At 41.6% G+C, this 12,741-nt stretch overlaps 1 pseudogene; it reads left to right on the top strand.

The window, feature by feature from the left end:
* Positions 1-5,854: 5,854 nt before the first annotated feature.
* On the top strand, positions 5,855-6,650 carry LOC110210757 (large ribosomal subunit protein eL8 pseudogene; annotated as a pseudogene).
* The last annotated feature ends 6,091 nt before the right edge of the window (positions 6,651-12,741 follow it).

Here is a 12,741-nt window from a genome sequence, read left to right as displayed (position 1 = left end):
AATTAAAATGTGACTGAGAGTAGAAATTATTTCACACTTTGTACTTATATCACACAGTGCCTAGAATAGATTAAGTGCTTAATAAATGCTTGTTGATTGATTTATTTTGTTGTTCAGTTGTTTCAGTCATGTTTGACTCTTCGTGACCCTATTTGAGGTTTTCTTGGCAGAGATTCTGGACACTGGTTTGCTATTTCCTTCTCCAGCTCATTTTACAGATGAGGAAACTGAGGCAAACAGGGTTATGTGACTTGCCCAGGGTCACACAGCTAGTAAGTTCTGAGGCCATATTTGAACTCAGGAAGAAGAGTCTTCCTGACCTCAGGCCCGGCGCTCTATTCACTGCACCATTATTTTCCATGTATAGGGAAATGATCAGATATTGACAGTTTTAAAGCATGTGGTTTGGAATGAGAGATTAATGGTGTGGGGATGGTTTGGGTTGCTTGCTTTGGTCCCCGCTGTATTACAGAAACAAGAAATGAAAAATCCTGGGAAGATGGATAAGGGAATTAGAGACCATGTAGTAGAATCAGTTGAAGGAGACAGAAACATTAGCCTGGAAAAGAGAAGACTTAAGGGGAATAGGAGAGCTGTCTTCAAATATTTGAAGCGCTGTCATGTGGAAGACAAATCACACTAGTTCTGTTTGGCCCCAGGAGGCAGAACAAAGAGTAGCAGTGAAGCTTATGGGGGCCCCCATGAGCATTTCAACTTCCTAACAATTAGAGTTCCCCAAACATGGAGAAAGTCACATTGTGAGGTTGTGAGCTTGAGGCCTCTGGATGCCCTCAAGAAGAAGCTGGAGGATTCTCTGGCAGAGATGTTTAGAAGAGATTTTTGCGCAGGCACCCATTAGGATACGCACCTTCTAAGATACCTCTTATTGTCTGTGATTCTATGGCCATATCCCAGAGTCTCAATTTCCTTGTCTGTAAAATGGGGATGATAATACTTGCACTACATACTTCACAGGAATCACATATGAAGGAAGCACTTGTGGGAGCTCATCCCAGTTCAAATCTGGCCTCAGACACTTACCCTAGTGTCTGCGACCCTAGGCAAGTCACTTAACCCCATTTGCCTCAGTTTCCTCATCTATAAAATGAGCTAGAGAAGGAAATGGCAAACCATTCCAGTATCTCTTCCAAGAAATCCTCAAATGAAGTCATGAAGAGTCAGAAATGACCGAAATGAATGAAAACAAATCCCAGATCTGACAAATGCCAGCTTTGTGGCCTTGGGCAAATTGCTTCTTTCTAAATCTTAGCTTTTTCATATACAGAATAAGAATAAGAACACATGCCCAGTCTACAACCCATGGCTGTTGTGAGGATAAAATAAGATGGTAGAGGGGAAAGTGCTTTGTTACTGGAAAAGCACCAGACATGAGGAATAATGATAATGGCAATAATGATTACATCACCACCCGCCTTGAGGCCTTGGTTTTATCTGGCTTTAAAACTGGGGAATCATTCAAGCCTTATAAGAAAGTAATAATAATATTGTGGGGACTAGACCTGAAATTTCATTAGTATATGGAACTCCCAGTGAGGGAAAATCCCTCCACCAACAATCAGAAGTATCTCCGTAACTTCTTGTCTTAAAGGGCAGCCTAGAATACTGAGAGGTGAGCCCCACCACCATATTTCTGGACTGCTTTAAGGTGTGCCAAGTGCTTTCCTCACAATAAAACTGGACAGAGGATCAGTGCAAGTTCATTTTACAGCTGAGGCCACTGAAGCCCGGAAAGATTAAAGCAATTTGCCAAATTAACGTAGCTAGTTAAATATCAACTGAGACAATTGCTGTCACATTTTACTTGTGCCTCTGTTGTCTTGCATATAATAAACAGTTAATAAATTTTAATTTTTTTTTAATGTTTTCTTCAGACAGGATATAGCACAAGTTAACTAGGTTACCCTGCTGGCACTCTATGGGTGTAGGAACTGGGTAGGAGATTGTACAAGGTTTTCTGATGAATTTGCTACCCTATGGGTTCAGGGAAGGCTCAGTGTCTAAGAAATCAAGGCAATGGGTTGTTGAGCATTCGAAGCCTTTCCTTTAATACACAAATAATCCTATCCCTGCCTTGTCTTTTCCTTGGTACTTCCTACTATGGCAGAAACAAACAAAAACAGCTTTCCTGACTCCAAGGTTCTTTCCACTATAACACATGGTAGCAGGATTTAGAAAACTTGAAAAAAATTTAGTTATCCTGATGTTTCAAATAGCAGGTATTTTAATTCAATCAGTCATAGACAGGCCTCCCCTGGAGCCGTTGTGATAATAAATAACCAAGTCATTTCCTCTTCTCTGGACAGGAGTCCCCTTATTTCTAAAATGAGTGGGTCAGAGCAGATGTTCTCTAAGGTCAGTGCTAGCGCTGCCGTTCTACATTCTAGGACATCTGAGATCTAGGCCTTGCTCTGGCATTGGCTAGCTCTGCTACCTTGGACAAATAGCCTCAGTTTCCCCCTCTATAATAACTGACATGTACCACAGGACTCTACAATTCGCAAAGTATTTTACTTACGTTATCTCATTTGGGTCACAAAATAACCCTATGAAGTCATTATTACGGGTATTTTTCCCATTTTAAAAATGAGACAGCTGAGACCCCGAAGGCACAGAGGCTTGGCCCCTGTCACATTACTAGTGAGCAGTCAGAAGGAAGATTAGAAATAAGCTTGTTCTGGAGCAGCTAGCTGGCAAGCACAGTGGGTAGAGCACTGACCCCAGAGTCAGGAAGACCTGAGTTCAAATCCCACCTTAGATACTTACTAGCTGTGTAACCCTAGGCAAGTCACTTAACCCTGATTGCCTCAAAAAAAGAAACAAAGAAAGAAAAGAAAAAAGGAAGCAGCTTATCCTGACTCCAGGACTCTTCACTATACTGTGCTGCCTCTCTACAAAAAGAAGGGTTTGGGGCCGTTTGTGGGGGATGTGCACCTGTCATCTCCAAAACCACAGAGGCTGATGATGGCAGATGTAAAGCTCAGGCATTCTGAGCTGCCGCAGGCTAAGCTGATCTGGTGTCTGCACTAAGCCTGTCATCAATAGGTCAAGCTTTTAGGAGGGGGAAGTGAGGACATGCCAGGCTGCCTAAGGAATGATGAGCCAGGCCAGGTCAGAAACAGTGGCTCAGAGCTCCTGAGCCCATCAATAGTGGGATTGGGCCATGACTAGCCCCTGCACCTCCAGTCTGAGTGAGACAGGGAGGCCCAGTCTTTAAAAAGAAATTAAATAGAATAAAATGAGGGGTTTGGACTAAACGTAACTAAGGTCTGTTTCATCTCTAATGATGTAAGTTATATACATAAAAGTCTGTTAATTCCTTTCTTCATTCTCACTAGGCCACCACCTCCACTGACCCCCTTTTCCCATGGGCTTTCAACCCCCTGGAAGCCTCATTAACAACCTCAGTCCTTTAAAGGTCTCCTAGGGGTTCCCTCCCCTGTGTCGCCCAAAAACTCCTGCAATCTTCGGGAAACAAATCAAAGCTGGTAGGGGGAATTGGGACACAAGGGAGGAAAAACTGGTTACTTCACTCCCAGTGGGTTAATTAGAACTCTTTAACAAGACCTGCTATCTCTCCTCCTGGGGACTAATTTACCAAGTCTAGGTCAGCAGACAAAGCAAAGAGTGGGGAGGTTAGAACCAGTCTGACAGAATAGGGAAGCTGAGTCCCAGTAGAGGGACCCCAGCTAGGGACATGCTTAAAGGGAAACAGCCAAAGAAAAGTCTTGACTATATCCCTCACCAACTGCAAAACAAAGTGTTTCCCACCACCTCCAAGGTCATCACAAAGTAATAAAATCACACAGTGTTAAAGGCAGAGTGTCACAGCAGGAAAAGCCCTTAGAATATCAGAGATAGGTGAAACCTTAGAACATAGAATGTCAGAGGTGAAAGAGCGCTTATAATAGAGAATATCAGAGCTGAGTGGAACCTTAGAACCTAAAATATCACAGCTGAGAGGGGCCTTAGAGCAAAGAATATCAGAGTAGGGAGAGACCTCAGAACATAGAATGTCAGAACTAGAAGGGACCTTAGAATGCAGAACATCAGACATGAGAGGAATCTTAGAACCCTGAACATCAGAGCTGAGAGGAACCTTAGAACCCAGAATATCAGAGCAGGGAGAGACTTTAGAATACAGAATGTCAGAGATGGATGAAATCTTAAAGGGACAGTAGAAATAGAATGTAAGAGCTAGAATAGAAAGGATATAGGGCATCAGTGGTAAATGGATCGTAGAACATAGAATAATGGACCTTCGAGCTGAAAGGAGCTTTAGAACATGGTTATTACCAAATGCTGCAGAGAGGTATGCTCTAACACATGACACTTTACACATATCATCACATTTGGCCATGTTGTCATCCTGGATGTTGTGTTCTGGTTGAGTTTTCATTACACTACTCTTTCAGTTCTTCTCCCATCTGTCTTACAGCTCCTTCTCTACCACCTTTCTAGCATCATCCTTTTATACCCTGATCCTTAACTGTGTGTACACCCCAAGGGTCTGTCCTGCCTCCCTCAGTCTCTCGACTCTCTTGGTGCCTTAATCAGCTCATGTAGGTTCAGTTATCATTCCTATATAGACAACTCTCAAATCTACATAGCCAGCTCCAGTCTCTCTCCCGAGCTAGGGTAATGGCTTATCAGACATTTTCAACTGGGTGTCCTGTAAGCATCTCAAACTGAACATGTCTAAAATGGAACTCATTATCCTCTCCCCCTCTCATACCCATCTTCGGAATTTTCCTATATCTGTTGAGGACATTGCCATCTTTTCAGTTGCTCAGGTAACCTTGAGTGATGCTCAGTTCCATATTCTTATTCACCAGATATGCATCTGGATGCCAAGTCTTGTCAATTTTTACTTCTGCATCTTTCACTTCCATTCCCTTTTCTCCTCTCACAAAATCTACTACATTATTAGTTCAGACCTTCACAACTTCTTGTTTGGACTACTGTCATAGCCTGCTTATCCCAGGTCCTTGTCCCAAGTCCCCTGTCTACACAGCTGCCACAGTAATATTTGTAAAACATTGGTGTGACCACATGATTCCCCTGGTCAATAAACTACAGTAGTGCTCTACCACCACTAGGACCCAGTACAAAATTTCTATGTTTGGCATTTAAAGCCCTTCATAATTTGGCTGTAACCTACCTTTCCAAGACTGCTACACATCACACCCCTTTATGTACACTTTGGTCAGGCCATATTGGTCTTCTTGCTTCTCCTCACATGTGATATCTCCCATCTTTGTGCCTTTGCATAGGGGCTATCTCTCACTTCTGGATTACTTTCTGTCCTGACTTCTGCCTCTTAGAACCTCTGGTTTCTTTCTAAACTGAGGTCAAGCACCCTCCTATTGCATGAGACCCTCCTTTACCACCCCCTAGTTGCTGATACCTTTCCCCCTAAAAATTATTTTGTGTTTATTTTTGTATATAATATAATCAGAACTTGAGTCTTCTGATTCCAAGTACAGGCTCTTTCTGATACACTAACCAAGTCATATTTAGGTTTGATATAAGGAAAATCTTTCTAAAAAAAGAGTTATCCAAGAGTGGAATGGCCACCTCAGGGATTAGTATTTATCCTCCTCCACCCCGATTAGAGATCTTCCACTGAAGGCTGGATGACCACTCGTCATGGATGTTAGAGAGAGTATTCTTAAAGAAAGATAGGTTTTATTATAAATGGTCAAAGGAAACGAACAGGTAGTTTTCAGAACAAAAAAATCAAAGCTATCAATAGTCACATAAAAATGCTCTAAATCACTACTGATTAGATAAATGAAAATTAAAACTACTCTGCTTTCTCATTCAGCCGGCCAAGATGCCAGAGAGGAAGAAGGCCAAGGGGAAGAAGGTGGCTCAGGCCCCTGCTTGTAGTAAAGAAGCAGAAGGCCAAGAAGAGAGAAGCGGCCCAAAAACTTTGGCATTGGTCAGTACATCCAGTCCAAAAAGGACCTTACTCAATTTGTCAAATGGCCTTGGTACATCAGACTGCAGCGTCAAAGGTCTATCCTTTATAAGCGTTTGAAAGTGCCACCAGCAATTAATCAGTTCACCTAGGCTTTGGATTGTCAGACAGCTACTCAATTGCTTAAACTGGCTCATAAGTACAGACCTGAGACAAAGCAAGATAAGAAGCAAAGGCTGCTGGCTCGGGCTGAACAAAAAGCTGCAGGCAAAGGAGATGTCCCCACTAAAAGACCACCTGTCCTCAGAGCACGCGGTAACACTGTTACTGCCCTGGTAGAAAACAAGAAAGCACAATTGGTGGTGATTGCACACGATGGGGACCCCATTGAGCTAGCAGTCTTCCTACCTGCCTCGTGCCAAAAAATGGGGGTTCCTTACTGCATTGTCAAAGGTAAAGCCACACTGGGTCGCTTAGTTCACAGAAAGATGTGCACAAGCATTGCCTTCACACAGGTTAACCCTAAAGATAAAGGAGCCCTGGCTAAGCTGGTAGAAGCCATCAAAACCAATTACAACAACGAATATGATAAGATCCATCGTCACTGGGGTGGCAATGTTCTGGATCCAAAATCAATGGCTTATTGCCAAGCTGGAAAAGGCAAAAGCTAAAGAACTTGCAACCAAATTGGGTTAAATGTATATTTGATTTTTCCCTACGTAAAAATAAAAATTTAAACAAACAAAAAAAACTACTCTGAGGTACCACTTCATACCTATCAGGTTGGCTAACATGACAGAAAAAGAAAATTACAAATGCTGGAGGGGATGTGGAAAAATACGATGGAGTTGTGAATTGATCCAACTATTCTAGAGAACTATTTGGAACTATTTGGAACTATGCTCAAAAGGCTATCAAACTATGCATACTCTATGACCCAGCAATACTATTACTAGGTCTATACCCTAAAGAGATCAAGGAAAAAGGAACAAGATCCATGTGCACAAAAATATTTATAATAGTTCTTTTTGTGGTGGCAAAAGATTGTAAACTGAGATAATTCCCATCAATTGGAGAATGGCTAAATAAATTGTGGTATAGAATTGTGGTAGAATATTACTGTTCTATAAGAAACGATGAGCAGAATGGTTTCAGAAAACCTGTGAAGACTTACATGAACTGATACAAAGTGAAGTGAGCACAGTCAGGAAAATGCTGTGTACCATAACAGCTATATTGTAATGATGATCAAATGTGAAAGACTTAGCTACTCCGATGAAGACAGTTCCAAAGGACCCATGATGAAAAATGCTATCCACCTCCAGAGAGAGAATCGATGAACAACTCTGAGTGCAGATTCAGGCAAACTTTTTTTCCACTTTATGTTTCTTGCTTTTTTGTAACATGGCTAATTTGGAAATATGTTTTGCATGATTTCACATGTATAATTGAAATCATATTGCTTGGTTTCATAATGGGTAGGGGAGGAAAAAGAGGGAAAGAATTTGGAACTCAAAATTTTCTTTAAAAGAATGTTAAAAAAATAAATATTTTTAAAAGGAGGATACGTTGGACTAGTGCCCTCTGAGGTATCTCTCTCAGCTCTTAAGAATCAGATTCTGTGACTCTTATGATGTCTGATTTCATTAACCTGAATGTGATTCAAAAGAGTGAAATTCTGTGCTGGGATGGGAAGACCCAAGGATGTTTGGGGGGCAGAGATGCCTTTGCTGTTAACTCCTTGGCCTCAGTTTCTTCATATGCAAAGGACAAAAATCAAAGATGATTTCCAATGTCCCTTTCAGCTTGAAAATCCTATGAAGGACTAGGAGGTTAGTGCTAAAAGGGACCTTAGTACAACAGAGCATCAAATCATCTTAGAAAATACATAGTACACCCCTTCCTTTTAAAGAGAAGGAAATTGGGGCCCATGAAGGTGGAATGATTTTTCTAAGGCCACATGGCTACCTTTGGGCAGAGCTCAGATAGATCAGAATTTAGGTCTCTTCACTTCCATCAGTATTGTGTCCACATCTTCATAATTATATACTTGACTGGAGAACCCAGACTGAACTCTTACTCTAGTGAGTAAGAGCACTCATGAGACTCAATTAGAGACTGACAGATTGCTTGGTTAAATTCAAATAGAGTTAGACCAAAGGGAGTTGTGTGTCTTTAAGGGACACTTCCAAAGAAATGTGGTTGTCTAAAAATACCACCCTTCTCTGCTTTAGGGATATTTCTGCTCAAGCGCAGAGGGTGGGGCTTCCACATTGCTTCTTAGAATCTGTGTCTGCTTTTGCCATTGCCCAGATGAGGTTACTCACTGTTGTACTTCCAAAGCATTTAATAACAGACATTGCGTCTTGGGGGAGGTTTGTTTATTTTTGGGGCAGAAACACCAACACTTCTAGGAACTCAGCCAAGCCAGACCCATGGTCAGGAGTCTTCTCTGTGGCCAGGGACTGCAGTTCCACTATAGTGATGTGATTTCTTGAAGACTTTTAATTAGGGGAAAACATTTTTCCTAAGGCAGGCCATGCCTCTTTGGGGAAGTTAATATTCATAAGAAGATTTTCATCAGATGCAGCCTACATCTGCTGACCTTATGCCACAGCAAGCTTCTTTCCAGCCTCCCTGCTGGTGATCTTTTGGACCAAGGACCATGCCCTGGAGGAATTCACCCCTTCAGATCCACAATTCTTACCCTGGGACCCCACAGTCCTTGGTGAGTGGCTCACATGGACTACTATATAAATAGGCAGCCCTTGCCATGTTCTCCTATTTCATCCTAGCAATATTTTCACCAGCTACCCTTGCTGTACCTTGTACCCTGTGTGCCCCACTGCTGTCCAGAAATCTGTGACTACTTATTCCTGGCACATAGAAATCTACCCTTCCCTTGAAGACCTCCAGTGAGGGGAAGCCTTGGAAGCCTCAGAAGACTCTAGAATGAGGTGTTCATATTCCAATATTCCCACATTTTCTAAGGACATCATTCTACCCTCAGTTCCTCAATCTAGCATTTCTGAAACACTTTGGGTCAAGGTCTCCTCCCTCAAATCTGGCCTGTGGGAAAGGAAGGAAAGAAGGAAGGAAATAAGCATTTATTATTTCTTATGTGCTAGGCCCTGTGCTAAGCACTTTACAATTATTATCTCATTTGACCTTTAAAACAACGCTGGAAGATAGATGCTATTATTAACCTCATTTTACAGATGAAGAAACTGAGATGAAAAGAGGTTAACGATTTGTTCAGGTTCACCCAGTCTAAGGCTGGATTTGAATTCAGGTCTTCCTGATTCTAGGCACAGTACTATATCCACTGTGCCACCTAGAAGGGCAAAATGAACTGGTATTATTTATCCTAGAGAGAGTGAGGGTGTGACAGGAAACAGAGCAGATGAAAGATTACTTAGGCCCTAACAAGGACTTTCTTAGGACTCAGTCTGCACCAAGTCACTTCTGTGGGTTCTCTCCTGTGCACATCTGGGCTTTGGGGAAGAAGAATGAAAAAAGAAATGGAAGACCTGCCTATGGGATGCATGATGAAGCACACACAAGATGGTTGGAGAATAATGTAAAAAAGCACAATAGTAATAATACATATGTACTAATTTATACTTTCAAGGAACTTCAGCCCTTGGGAAAGAAGCTCAGAGGATATGTGGTCCAATCCATACCTGAGTAGGAATTCCTCTAATTTAGTAAGTGGTTATCCAATCTCTATCTATCTATCTATCTATCTATCTATCTATCTATCTATCTATCTATCTATTGGCAATTGGGGTTAAGTGACTTGCCCAGGGTTACACAGCTAGTGAGTGTCAAGTGTTTGGTCTGAGGCCGGATTTGAACTCAGGTCTTCCGGACTTCAGGGCCGGTACTCTATTAGCTGCCCCTATCCAATCTCTATTTAAAGAATTCTAGTGATGGGAAATTACTACCTCCCAAAGCTGCCCAGTCTTTCCTTTAGATCGCTCAAGTTTTATTTTACATTAAGTCCAATCCCACCTCTGACCCTTACTACTTATGTGACCTTGGGCAACTTACTTAATCTCCCTAGTTCTTAGTTTCCTCAACTGGAAAATGATAGGGTTGGACTTAGATACCTTCAGAGGTCCTTTCTAGACCTAGATCTATGATGCCTCTCATCATCATCGCCCCCACCTCCCCATTGCTCCTGATTCTGCTTTTTGGGGCCAAGGAGGACAAGTCTAGTCTTCCTCCCAATACTTGGGGACAATACTCATATTGCCCTAAAATTTTTCTTCTCCCAAGTTCAATATTGTTCCTTCAACCAACCCCCTCCAGCTCCTTCCTTATCCTGGTTGCCTTCCTCTGATATAGGCTGAAGTGTGGAAGAAGAAAAGGAAGGGAAGAAGGGTCACTACATATACATACATACATATATGTGTGTGTACATATATACACACACCCCTATATAGAGAAATGTGTGTGTATATATGTATGTGTGTATGTGTGTGTATATATATATATATATATACATATGTACATATATATATATATATATACATATGTACATATATACACACACACACATATATATGTATGTATCCAGAGAGAGTGTGTATTTTATAAACCTTAAATATATGTGTGTGAAATATCATTTGATACAACAAACCTTAGAACTGCTGTTATTATTCTCATTTTATAGATGAGAAAATTGAGGTTGAGAGAGGTTAAGAAAGGTCACATAGCATCTGAGGCAGGATTTGATCTTGGGTCCTTCTGACTTGAAGTTGTAAATCCTACTCAAGTAATAGAAAGGGCGACTCCCCAAATATGGGGAGCTGAACACTTTGAGGAGGCAGCAGTTTCTTGTGCCCCATTAATGAGGTCAATCCACAGGTAGAACCTGCCAGGAAGGAGATCATCTAGTACGGGTCTGAGGAAGAAGAGAGAAAGCAGCACCCAGTCATACAAAAGCAGCCATTTGTCCACCAGACAAACCCTAAAGAAACCTTGTCATTCTGGGGCACATATCCAGGACATGACAAAGAGACTTATCAAACCTGACAATCATTACCTGTTTCTATTGATTCATGTCAGAAGGAAAAGTACCAAAACAAGGAACCCAGACAAAATACAAGATAATTAGGAATTTTAGGGTCCTGGGTAAGAAACTGAAGGTTTTAAAACATCACTTCTAGCAAATGAATATGGGATTATAGAGGAGGAAAAAAGCAAATTTCTGAAATTAACAATTCATTAAAATTGTATATGAGTAAAGGATTTAGTTTGCTAGACCATGGCTTAAAATAGAGGCTCTTGACTTTAAAAAAAAATACAGGAATGATGAGTTATGAGATATGGAGAAGAAATTTGGGCATTGACTGATAAGGACTTTAGATATTAGGAAAGTAGATCTTGGTGTTCAAAGAAAGGGAGAACCCTGTGGGCTAAAATTCTACAGGACAGATCTGCCCTAAAGCATTCAGAAGCTCTCAAGAATGAAATCCTAAAGAGATCAACAACATTAATTCTCATGAGGAATAAAGGGAGGAGCTGTCTAGAGAGATTGATGTGACTGCACAAGGAACTCATTAACTAACTTAAGTTAATATATAGGAAGCAGGGGAGGGAGCAGAAGTGGAATACCAAAGAAAGATACAGTCAGGCATATTTACACTCAGAATGAGTGAGGCTGGTGACAATTGCTCAGGACAAGAAGAAGGAGCCTTTCCCCCCTAGATATTTTAGGCAAGAAAAGGATCAAATTAGGGGTAGGACAACTACTCATCATGGATGGGATAAAGATTTTGGACCGGGGAGAGAAGACAGAACTCATTTGGCTCAGGAAGTCTGGCTTTCTTCAAAAGGAGCAGGATAAAGAGAAGGAACCTACTTTGCCCTTGGTCTCTGAACGCTGGCTTCTGAATGTTGAGAACACTGCAACCCCCTGCCTTCCTCCTCGAGAAGGACTCAGGAAAGAGAGAGCTGCACCTAACATCAAAAACCACCGTGCTCTCCACCTCTTCTCTCTCTCTTCCCCTCCCCCCTCCCTATCCCTCTTTCCCCCCCTCCACCTGCTCTACCCATTGCTATCACTGAACCTCTATGCCTGGAATGGCAAGTCTCCTTGCCCCATAACCTTCTCACATGTGGGGGGATCATATTGATCGTTGCCCGAGTCATGGAATTATCAGAGAAAACCATAGCTTGGCTATTTCTGTTTCCACTGAGTACCATCCAGGACCCCATCCAGGACCAGAGCATTGCAAAGGCCATTTTCCTTTTTTTTTTGTCCTCATTTTACAGATGAAAAAATTGAGACTTACAAGGGTTAAGCGACTTGCCCAGGTCCCATAGCTGGTAAGTGTCTAAGACTAGATTTGAAGGCAGGTCTTCCTGACTCCAAGTCCACAGTTCTATTCACATACCAGGTAGACACCACTGAAAAAAACTGCCAGACGTAGATGCTGAGCTGATGTCAGTGACTTCCAAAAGACCTCTGAGAATGTGAGAGATGCTGTAGGACTAAAGAAGGGCCAATATTATTCTTATTTTTTAATTGGAAGAAGGTAGAATCAGGAAGATCTAGTCCACTGGTCTTGACTTTTGATTCTTGGCAAAATTCTATAATACATTATTAAAGCGTTGGTAGGTAAGCATTTAGAAAGAAAAGCAGTGATGACTAAAAACCAGTATGACTTCATCACAAATACCTTTTATTAAATATAATTTTCTTCTCTGCCAAAGTAACTAGACCAGCAGAAAAAGAGAATGTTATAGATATGCTGTTGTTGTTCAGTTGCTTTCAGTTGTATCCGACTCTT

Source organism: Phascolarctos cinereus, unplaced genomic scaffold (genome assembly GCF_003287225.1).
Source record: "Phascolarctos cinereus isolate Bilbo 61053 unplaced genomic scaffold, phaCin_HiC Scaffold_726;HRSCAF=1367, whole genome shotgun sequence".
NCBI lineage: Eukaryota > Metazoa > Chordata > Mammalia > Diprotodontia > Phascolarctidae > Phascolarctos > Phascolarctos cinereus.
This window is presented reverse-complemented; position numbering and strand designations above follow the sequence as displayed.